General features: G+C 45.9%; 2 non-coding genes and 1 pseudogene across 2 annotated transcripts; 2 read left to right on the top strand and 1 right to left on the bottom strand.

Annotated features, from left to right (window-relative positions):
* The window catches only part of LOC135507101 (E3 ubiquitin-protein ligase DTX1-like), a 49,753-nt pseudogene extending 44,473 nt beyond the window's left edge, over positions 1-5,280 (bottom strand).
* Positions 5,281-6,537: 1,257 nt separating this feature from the next.
* Positions 6,538-6,610, top strand: trnat-ugu (transfer RNA threonine (anticodon UGU)). Its single transcript has one exon. It is a non-coding gene; the product is annotated as a tRNA-Thr (tRNA).
* A 675-nt stretch (positions 6,611-7,285) lies between these two features.
* trnak-uuu (transfer RNA lysine (anticodon UUU)) lies at positions 7,286-7,358 on the top strand. The gene has a single exon. It is a non-coding gene; the product is annotated as a tRNA-Lys (tRNA).
* Positions 7,359-10,000: the final 2,642 nt, after the last annotated feature.

Raw genomic sequence — 10,000 nt, 5'->3', positions numbered from 1 at the left:
GGCGAGACAGAGGGAGGGAGAGAGACAGGGGAGGGAGAGAGACAGGCGAGACAGACAGGGAGAGAGACAGGCAGGGAGAGAGACAGGTGAGACAGACAGGGAGAGAGACAGGCGAGACAGAGAGGGAGAGAGACAGGCGAGACAGAGAGGGAGAGAGACAGGCGAGACAGAGAGGGAGAGAGACAGGCGAGACAGAGGGAGGGAGAGAGACAGGCCAGACAGAGGGAGGGAGAGAGACAGGGGAGGGAGAGAGACAGGGGAGGGAGAGGGAGGGAGAGAGACAGAGGAGGGAGAGAGACAGGCGAGACAGACAGGGAGAGAGACAGGCAGGGAGAGAGACAGGTGAGACAGACAGGGAGAGAGACAGGCGAGACAGAGAGGGAGAGAGACAGGCGAGACAGAGAGGGAGAGAGACAGGCGAGACAGAGGGAGGGAGAGAGACAGGCGAGACAGAGGGAGGGAGAGAGACAGGCGAGACAGAGGAGGGAGAGAGACAGGCGAGACAGAGGAGGGAGAGAGACAGGCGAGACAGAGGAGGGAGAGAGACAGGGGAGGGAGAGGGAGGGAGAGAGACAGAGGAGGGAGAGGGAGGGAGAGAGACAGAGGAAGGAGTGGGAGGGAGAGAGACAGGTGAGACAGACAGGGAGAGAGACATGCGAGACAGAGAGGGAGAGAGACAGGAGAGACAGAGGAGGGAGAGAGACAGAGGAGGGAGAGAGACAGGAGAGACAGAGGAGGGAGAGAGACAGAGGAGGGAGAGAGACAGAGGAGGGAGAGAGACAGGAGAGACAGAGGAGGGAGAGAGACAGAAGAGGGAGAGAGACAGGCGAGACAGAGGAGGGAGAGAGACAGGCGAGACAGAGGAGGGAGAGAGACAGGAGAGACAGAGGAGTCAGACAGACAGGAGAGACAGAGGAGTCAGACAGACAGGAGAGACAGAGGAGGGAGAGAGACAGAAGAGACAGAGGAGGGAGAGAGACAGGAGAGACAGAGGAGGGAGAGAGACAGGAGAGACAGAGGAGGAGGCAGGTAGCCTGAAGGCTAACGGCTCTCTGAAATGACAGACAGACGCTAAAGCTAGATGTCGAGTTGGTTGACGGCAGGTAGATGTCGAGTTGGTTGACTGAAGGCTAACGGCTCCCTGAAATGACAGCCAGACGCTAAAGCTAGATGTCGAGTTGGTTGACGGCAGGTAGCCTGAAGGCTAACGGCTCTCTGAAATGACAGACAGACGCTAAAGCTAGATGTCGAGTTGGTTGACGGCAGGTAGCCTGAAGGCTAACGGCTCCCTGAAATGACAGCCAGACGCTAAAGCTAGATGTCGAGTTGGTTGACGGCAGGTAGCCTGAAGGCTAACGGCTCCCTGAAATGACAGACAGACGCTAATGCTAGATGTCGAGTTGGTTGACGGCAGGTTGCCTGAAGGCTAACGGCTCCCTGAAATGACAGACAGACGCTAAAGCTAGATGTCGAGTTGGTTGACGGCAGGTTGCCTGAAGGCTAACGGCTCCCTGAAATGACAGACAGACGCTAATGCTAGATGTCGAGTTGGTTGACGGCAGGTTGCCTGAAGGCTAACGGCTCTCTGAAATGACAGACAGACGCTAAAGCTAGATGTCGAGTTGGTTGACGGCAGGTTGCCTGAAGGCTAACGGCTCCCTGAAATGACAGACAGACGCTAATGCTAGATGTCGAGTTGGTTGACGGCAGGTAGCCTGAAGGCTAACGGCTCCCTGAAATGACAGCCAGACGCAAACGCTAGATGGGTTTTACCTTCCACAGGGCTCCTCCAGAAGAAGGGAAACCTCAGCCGTCAGTGACAACTGGAAACCCTTCAGTCTGGCTTCCCTGATTGACTATTAGCCCTGTGAACAGATGGGAAGCTGCGTTTGAGCTGCGAGCTTCTGTATTCTCATGCGGTCTGTCTCTAGCACCAACGTTGTGAGAGGATGTGGGAGGGAGAGGTGTCACAGTGTCATACAATCATCAGCTGTGGTGAAATAGCAGAGTGGAGCTACAAGGTAAAGAGAGATGTTTCTATCGTTACTGCTCTCTCCCCTTTCTTTCTCGTCCTCTCTTTTGTCTTCATCTTCCACTTCGGTGAACTTAGAATTGCCGGTACGCCCTCTACCCCGTCTCCCGACTCGGTGCGCCCGGGTTCTGCGCCTACAACTCTCTCCCACACTCTTCCCTGTGTGTGTGTGTGTGTGTGTGCCTGCGTGAATGTCTAGGCCACAATAGAGGAACAAACATCTGTTCTCTCAACTTCAACAAAGAGAGAGAGATAGATGGGCTTCCCTATTACCTCCCTCCGACTCCCTCTCTTTCTATCCCTCCTTCCATCTCCCTCTCCCACGTCCCGAGCCTCTGACACCGCTGGCCCCTACAGATCTGGCCTATTGACAAAACTAAAGACAAGACTAAAGAAATTAACAGGATACAGTGTGGCTGAGACTATAGAGGGGGGGGGGGGCTACCGGAGGCGGATTCTCAGATTCTCTGTTGTTTAAGTCTTGAAATATCACATTCTCTCTGCTTTCCCCTTACACTCTGGATTTGTCACAAAGAGCACCCTATTCCCTATGTAGTGCACTACTTTTGACTAAAACTAGCTCATTATGTAGGAAATAGGGTGCCCTTTCTCTCTCACTCCCTCTGCTTATCCCACCCAATGTCAGTCCCCACACAGCAGCTGCATGCGTTAGATTCGGGGACTACGGGGAAGAATGTCTCTCGTAAGAGGCCAAGGCTCTGTGAGGTACAGCTGTCGTAGGTCATCCCACTTTCACCCCATTCTGTCTGACAGGCAAGCGGAGGGTTTCACTCAGGGACCCAGTCAGGCCCTAGGAATATGGAACTGATTGTACTTCATTCTTAATTCTCATTCTATGACGGAATGGAACCAAGCTGTGAGCTCTAAGCTCCACCCCAGTGGTGAAGCAGTCTACTAGTTGAACCACATGTAAAACGAACTGAATTTAACACAGCCGTGCAGTAACGTGAAGTAAAAACCAGAACCGACTGACAACTGAGCCTAAGATGTTTAAAAAGGCCTATGTAGAAGTAAGAATTCTGATAGGACCTTTGTCTATAACAATATATCCACTCTGGACAGACCGAGACACAGAGACACTCACTGGACATCACAGGAGGTTGGCGGGACCTTCATTGGGGAGGCCAGGGCTCATGGTAATGACTGGAGCAGAATGGGTGGAATGGTATCAAATACATCAAACACGTGGTTTCCCGTCTCTCTCTTAAGACCATCCAGTTTTGATTTCTATTTGCCATATATTTTAAACTGTGCTGTTTCACAAAAGTTCTCCACCTATATACATCCACGTGCTTTACACAAACAACACCAGGCGCGTAACAACACCACATCGGCATCCCCACAACAACAACAGCCATTCACACCTCTCAGCTCTCGTCTTCTTACCTGTGTCCTGCCTAAACTGGTGCATCGACTGCAGGTCTAGGATGTAGGGCGAGAGGCGGTTGTCGACTTGGCCTAGCACGACGCTTCCACCACGGGGATCGCTTCGTATCACCGCCTCGATGTGGTGGGAGACGGTCGGGCTGTAGGGCCGCCACCGCCCGTGTTCGTTGAGCCATTCCCACACGACCACCGCGGACGCATGGAGCATGGTGGCCCTGGAAAGAGACGTGAGAAAATACTCATCTGTTAGCAACCATGGTTTAAAAAGGAAGGCGCGACGTTGTGTTTACATTCGGAACCAGGCTAGACTTTGTTCATTTTGATTTGGCTACAAAGTAGCCTATCGCTGTTTATTGAAACGAGGATCGATGTCTCATCACTGATTCCAACATCACTTGGCTCAATCTAGCCTACACGAAGTCCCGTAGTTTAAGTTATATGGGCTTGTAGCTAGGTTATATCTACACACAAATACAGGTCTCCCTAAATGAACAAAGTAAATGAACAAAGAGGCTCTTACATTTAGTCAGCCGGCGGAGTGCTAATGTGAAGGAGCGCAGCATCTGGGCACAAACATCCGTGTCACTTTAATGGTCGAACACGGAGAAATCTGATTTTATTCCCGGTTGTGATGCCTTGATAAACCGTGGACAGGCAAAGAAACGGAGAGAGTGCTCCTGTTATTTTCGTCGAAAGCCTTGATTTTCAGTCACGTTCTAGGATAAAGAAACTAAATGTGTCCGACTGAATCTTATAAATCCCTTTGGCAGAGTCACTTGTTGCGCAAGTGGCGACACCAAGCTACACTTCTGGTGTGGCGAGAGAAAGGAGCTCCGTTCCAGTCGTTGGGGCGTCGTGTGTTGAACTGTTCCAAACTGACATCCAACACCCCTCTCGTAATAGACCTACCTACCAATACCCGTAACTCCCGGATCGAGCTTTCACAAACCTTTGAAACCGGCTGGACAGGTATATGCTTCGCAGAGAGAACGGATTGGGTGTACAGTTTAATTCAGTACAATACCATTTCATTCACTACCATTTTTTTGGGGGATGAAGCCTGGCACAACATGTTTGTGGGCGATTACTCAGCTCTTTGTGATCATTGGCTAATCATCGCGTCATTTTCCCTAGAAACAGTACAGTCGGCCTATTGAACATGCTTATTACATATCATTACTGTAACTATGTATCGTCCCACGGGTGGGAGATGGGCTACTTTAGGCTACAAGTAAACCAATTACTGTACACAACTACCTAGGCTAAGCACAAGAAAGAAACCATTCAATAAGAAAACTTTCCGGTAACTATATAGTTTTTTTATAGCCTCTCTATTGACTTGTCCAAGTTCAGAGAAAGGCGACTTGTTAGGATAGAAGTGATTATGATGCATTGTGATCATGGAGCATTTGGAACGCATATTTACGCACGGGCTAGTCCTTTTTTTATAAACACAATCAAAACGCAAACAATAAATGCAGCATTTTATTGATATTTGAAAATCACATATATTGGCCTATTCACTAGTTACTTACGTTCGTTGCGTTGGAGGCTTGGTTTTAGAAATGGGTTCAAAACCAAGACTAACTATCCGCCCGTCTTCCACACGCATGTTTCTCATTTACAATCCTCAAGTGGCTTTAGTGATGGAAAAAAATTACGCCTTTTCATAAATCCATAAAATACAATTCAATTAAATTCCTGCGCGTATTTATTGGCAATCGAATTCGAGTTCCATGGTGGAATTGATTCAGTTTTCCAGAGAAAATATTGGACATATTTGATGTCCTCTGGCTCACCATACGTATCCGTCTCTGTATTCCGGAACGGAATATGTTCCATTCCGGAGGCTGGTACCTCCGTTCTATTTCTATACCACGCCCAAAGCCATAGGAGGCTGTCTATAGCAAGCCAGTCATGTGCATTGAATTCCCAAAGTAGTAGCACGCCACTGGTGCAGATCTGCCCTGAAGTTATCCCAAATTGTAAATGCATTGGCAAACAGAAATATCAAGGTGTATAAGTGTTGCCTTACAGGCTATGCCAACTGCAGGTGTATTTATTTGTGTGCCCATTCTGTGTTAGTTGCAGTGTTATTTTACTTGTATATACAGTTGAAGTCAGAAGTTTACATACACCTTAGCCAAATACATTTTCACAATTCCTGACATTTAATCCTAGTAAAAATCCCCTGTTTTATGTCAGTTAGGATCACCACTTTATTTTAAGAATGTGAAAATGTCAGAATAATAGTAGAGATAATGATTTATTTCCTTCATCACATTCCCAGTGGGCCAGAAGTTTACATACACTCAATTAGTATTTGGTTGCCTTTAAATTGTTGAACATGGGTCAAACGTTTCGGGTTGCCTTCTACAAGCTTCCCACAATAAGTTGGGTGAATTTTGGCCCATTCCTCCTGACAGAGCTGGTGTAACTGAGTCAGGTTTGTAGGCCTCCTTGCTCGCACATGCTTTTTCAGTTCTGCCCACAAATTTGCTGTAGGATTGAGGTCAGGTCTTTGTGATGGCCACTCCAATACCTTGACTTTGTTGTCCTTTAGCCATTTTGCCACAACTTTGTAAGTATGCTTGGTGTCATTGTCCATTTGGAAGACTAATTTGCAATTATGTTGGTAACCAGTTTATAATGTCGCACCTCTGGGTTTGTGGTATATGGCCAATATACCACGGCTAAGGGCTGTATCCAGGCACTCCGCGTTGCGTTGTACAAGGACAGCGGATTTCGGTCATATACCACACCCCATCGGGGCCTTATTGCTTAATTACCCACTTGAGCGCAACAAATGGCAGGCGACAAACAACTTCTGAACGGCTTGTTGACAAATGTCGTTCTTTGACGCCATCTAGTGGTTGAAGTTAAAAACACATTGCAAGTCAGAATGCAGGATATTGTTGTGGTCTTTATCGTGTTGATTTAAAATTCTGATATAAGGATGTTTTAACACTAACATTAAATCGATCAATTGAGGTCTCTGCAAGCAACCATATATCCTTTCAGAATGCTTATAGAACTCTCATGAAAAACTATCCATGCCACAGTCAAAAACAGTCTGCGTTTCAGCCTCAACAGAACAGGGCTCCATAGCTCAGGGGTTAGAGCACTGGTCTTGTAAACCAGGGGTCGCGAGTTCAAATCTCGCTGGGGCCTGTACACTTTTATTTTTTTTCCTTCAATCGGATCAACACGTCGGTCTTTCACGTCCTAAACTTGGACAGGACAAAAAAAAAACTGCCCCGATGCATTAGTCTCAGTTTTTTTTTTGTTGCTCACGTTAATGACGTTAATAAATGACGTATGTTGATCAGAGGAAAACAATGAATTACAAATAAATGAAGATCAAAGGAACAACACAGAGACTGACAATAGCTTTTCCGTGCACATTGACACTTACAATGGCCAATTGTGTATCTTTGCATCGGTAGGGTATTATTATCAACACGTACACATTGCCAATAGTGTATCTTTGCGCCGGTACGAGGTTAGCCGACCACAGAATGAAATGGAACACTAGCGAGCTATGATGTAGCTACAGTAACTAGCTAAATTAAGGTTAGTATAACCAAAGATACGATAACTGTCCCTATTCACCTGTGGGTAAAACCAAAGCTCTATTAATCTGTGGTATAAACGTTACGATGCTGCCTGCAATACACTTACAGTAACGTTAGCTATGGGGTTGAAAAGTGCCCCCTAGCTCCTGAGCTGAGCAACACAGTAACAATGCGCTGTAGTAGCGAATAGTCGTTTTCCGAGCAAGTGGAGACGTGATCTACCCCACGACTTTTTAAAATCAAAATCTTTCCCCTTTCTCTGCCAGTCAGAGCCCGGATAGCTCAGTCGGTAGAGCATCAGACTTTTAATCTGAGGGTCCAGGGTTCAAGTCCCTGTTCGGGCGGATATTTTTTTTTTAACCGGTCTCGGTTGCTAGCGCCTTCTTCCTCATCTGCATAGACAGAACGAATGTTAACGAATATTATTATCGGCCTCGATAGCTTCTGTGACTGAGGTTAGTTGGAATCATGTTGGGAAATACATGCTATAACGTTACATCTGGTAAGCGAATTAACGGAACCGAATCACATTGGTGAAAGAGTTGTTCATTTGGCTCCCTGATTTGCATACGGCTACTACTCCCTTTTGAGCTATTTATTTTTTCTGCAGATACATTATAAACTAATTGTAAAAAGGGTGAGTCCTCACTGCAGAAACAATAAATAGTGAGGAGATCACGGCAATCTGGTGCATACAGATTGTTTTTTAAGTGCGTAAAAAAAAAACTACATTGTTTTTGCAGGACATCTAATAATTTGGCCAGATCTGACATATGGACCGGCTCGGAGCCAAATGATCCGGCTCTCTGAAAAGACTCACCGAAAATGACAATCACTACAAAAGTAGTATCACTACAAATGTTACAGGTGCTTGCGCCAGTTTCTCAAAACTGTTTCGACACAGGTTTACACTTTGTGAACAATAATATTTCTTACATTCGATAAAATAAACATAAATATAGCAAACATTCTTTATAATCATTTAGCAAATACATATATTTATTACGCATCATGTAATACCTTATAATAATGCATTAATCTGTTATCGAGGATCCTTGGGACGTGCCTACCCCACAGAAGTCGAAATGTAAAATAGTTAATGTAAGGATTAAAGTATTTCTTGTGGATTCAGGTTAGGATTTAGGGTAGGGACGTCCCAAGTGTATCACTGACCCAAAAATAATCATAGTTTACTTTAAAATGATGGTGTACATCTGCCCTCTTGTGAGGATATTGTGTATTACACGTACTGTGATATCCCTTTGATATCAAGCAAGACCAGATTAAATGTGACATTGATCTTGACTAGTAAACCTTCCAGTTAGAATAACAGTAGCACCACCACCAGAGAGATGAATGATTCCTCCTTTATTCCCTACCAGCTTCCCTTTCATATCCACACACTCAAAGGATCCTCCTTTATACCTCTCACCCCCCAATAAAATGCTTATGCTGGTGTAAAATATCTAGCTTTAAACAATTTAAGCCACCAGTGAGGCTGGAAGACTAGGGGCGGCAGGGTAGCCTAGTGGTTAGAGCATTGGACTAGTAACCAAAAGGTTGTAGGTTAAAATCCCGAGCTGACAAGGTACAAAATCTGTCGTTCTGCCCCTGAACAGGCAGTTAACCCACTGTTCCTAGGCCGTCATCGAAGATAAGAATTTGTTCTTAACTGACTTGCCTAGTAAAATAAAGGTTAGGCAGAACAAAGAAGACTGGGCTAGAGATAAAGTAAACCCTGTATCATTTGATTCAAGGTAATCAAGCTGCAGTCATTGGCTACCGTAATCTATGATAGGAAGGCATCCACTTCAGAGAACATAGGACATTTCACAAACAAAGAAGTTGGCAACCAGAACATACTATCTTCATACTCAACTCCCTGTGCTGCTCTTCTCCTGCACTAGCAGTGTCCCACTTTCAGCTACTGGGAGATGAAGCTCCTCCTCATCCTCTGTGCGCTCATACATCCCCTCAGGACACGTGGTCTCATCGAGATCATCATCACAACAACTCTGGATTCTTGGGACTTCTGGCAACGGTTGGCTGTCCTGAACTGGAACGGAGAGATGTGCTGGTGATGCTGTTGGCTGTCTCCTGTTTCTCTTGTGAATCACCAGTAACCCGAGCACACAAATGATTTGAATAATTATTACTAGCAATGGCACCCTACTCCTTTCACTATAAGTCATTGCAGGCTCCAATTGCTTTTCTAGAGAAAGACAGAAAGATGGAAAATAGTAGTGTTAGTGCAGCAAAGATAAGGGATATGACAACAATATTATACTGAAGCAATAAGGCCTGAGGGGGTGTGGTCTTAGGCTGATATACCACGGCTGTCAGCCAATCAGCATTCAGGGCTCGAACCACCCAGTTTATAATCTCAACTAGCGCAGACAACAATACAAAACAGCAAGACTGCCATGATTAAATACTATTCTCTTGAAATATTACACTAACACTACATCTACTACTATGATAATAATAAGACAAAGAACAATGTCTATACGTTAAAAAGTGCATTTTAAATAGAATACTTAAGTGAGAAAAGCATTCAATAGACATCCCACCTTTAACAGTGAGAGTGACTCCATGTGGATATCCTGGGTCACTATCACTGTTGAAGAAGCACAGGTAGGTCCCCTGGTCAGACGAGCGTACACCGGTGATGGTGAGGGACAGGTCACCCTCTCCGTAACCATCCCAGGTCACTGATGTCCTGTCAATGAATCCAGGGCCAAAGGTAGTATTGGTTGGGTCAATCTTCAGCACAGTCTGTCCATCTTTCTCCCACTGGACATACATCTCACCATCGGTTGCCTGCTTTTTGGTTGAGCCATAGCAGTGAAGTGTGACATTATCTCCGACGTGAGCTGATATTTCTGTCGGGACTGTTAGATGAGGAGGGAGAAGAGGGGTGGGCCTTGAATGGTGTGCAATTATGAAAGTAATTGAATTAGATTTAGGTCTACATGCAATGTATGAC

The sequence above is a fragment of the Oncorhynchus masou genome, chromosome 20 (assembly GCF_036934945.1).
Source record: "Oncorhynchus masou masou isolate Uvic2021 chromosome 20, UVic_Omas_1.1, whole genome shotgun sequence".
NCBI classification, from domain to species: domain Eukaryota; kingdom Metazoa; phylum Chordata; class Actinopteri; order Salmoniformes; family Salmonidae; genus Oncorhynchus; species Oncorhynchus masou.
Note: the sequence above shows the minus strand (reverse complement) of the source record. Positions and strands in the feature narration are given on the sequence as shown.